This window comes from Helianthus annuus, chromosome 8, assembly GCF_002127325.2.
Source record: "Helianthus annuus cultivar XRQ/B chromosome 8, HanXRQr2.0-SUNRISE, whole genome shotgun sequence".
NCBI lineage: Eukaryota > Viridiplantae > Streptophyta > Magnoliopsida > Asterales > Asteraceae > Helianthus > Helianthus annuus.
Window position 1 is genome coordinate 23552805 of NC_035440.2, and position 1751 is coordinate 23554555.

Consider the following 1751-nt stretch of genomic DNA (forward strand, 5'->3'; position numbering starts at 1 on the left):
AGATCACAATTAAAGGAAATAAACATCTAGATCCACGAAATTCATCTCTGTAATGAAAACAGCTAGTTATATAAGAAAAGAATCATTAGTGTATTTGATTTCTCTAATCACTAACACTAAGGAAAAGGAACTAAAAGATATTCCATTAGTATCTCAGTTTCCAGATGTGTTTCCAGAAAAATTACCAGGGTTACCACCAGACAGAGAAGTTGAATTCAGAATCCATCTGCTACCAGGAACAGCACCAATTGCCAAGGCACCCTACCATTTGGCTCCGGCAGAAATACAAGAGTTAAAGAAACTATTGGACGAATTGTTAGAGAAAGGATTCATACAGCCAAGTTCCTCGCCAGGGGGAGCACCGATCTTATTCGTTAAAAAGAAAGACGGGTTAATGCGAATGTGCATTGATTACCATGAATTGAACAAAGTCACGATTAAAAATCGGTACCCATTATCGAGAATCGATGATTTGTTTGATCAGTTATAAGGAGCTCGATTTTTCTCTAAAATCGATTTACGCTCAGGATATCATCAATTAAAGGTACAGGAAGAGGACATTCCTAAGACCGCTTTCAGAACAAGGTATGGCCATTATAAATTTACTGTCATGTCATTTGGTTTAACCAATGCCCCAGCTGCATTTATGGACATGATGAACCGAATATGTAAGCCATATTTGGATAAATTCATAATTGTCTCTATAGATGATATTCTCATTTATTCTAAGAGTAAAGAGGAACATGCAAATCATCTGCATGCACTTCTAAGTTTATTGAGAAAAGAAAAGCTTTATGCTAAGTTTTCAAAATGTGAGTTTTGGTTAGAAGAAGTGTAATTTCTTGGGCATTTAGTCAATCATGAAGGAATTCATGTGGATCCCACAAATATCGAGGCGATTACCAAATGGAAAACCCCTGAATCACCAACCGTGTTAGAAGTTTCTTAGGATTGGCCGGTTATTATAGAAGATTTATCCGAGATTTTTCTAGAATAGCCATTCCCTTAACTAAGCTAACATGTAAATCTGTTAAGTTTGAATGGAGACCAAAACAAGAAGAAGCCTTTAGAATTCTAAGCAAAGATTAACCAACGCACCCATACTAGCGTTACCAGAAGGAACCGAAGACTTTGTAGTCTATTGTGACGCTTCTAAGTTAGGTTATGGATGTGTGTTGATGCAACGTCAAAAGGTTATAGCCTACGCCTCTAGACAACTTAAGAATCATGAAAAAAATTATTCAACCCATGATTTGGAACTAGGAGCCAGAATTTTTGCCCTTAAGATTTGGAGACATTACCTTTACGGTAGCAAGTTTACCATTTTCACCGATCATAAGAGTTTAAGGTATGTTTTCAGGAAAAAGGAGTTGAATATGAGACAAAGACGTTGGATGGAAATTCTTAGCGATTATGATTGCAATATCCAGTATCATGCAGGAAAGGCAAATGTGGTAGCTGATGCTTTAAGTCGAAAGTATCACGAAGAGCCAAAAAGAGTACGTTCCCTTAAATTAAATCTACAAGTAGATTTAAATGACCAAATTAGAGAAGTATAAGAGTCAGTAATCAAGGATGATACTGAAAAGTTAAAAGGAATAATTAAGGAATTAGAGCAAGGAACATATGGAATTTGGAGATTCCATAAGAAAAGGATGTGGATACCTAAATTAGGAAACCTACGCCACCGTATATTAGAAGAAGCCCATAAGTCTAAGTATACGATACATCCTGGAAATGACAAGATGTAT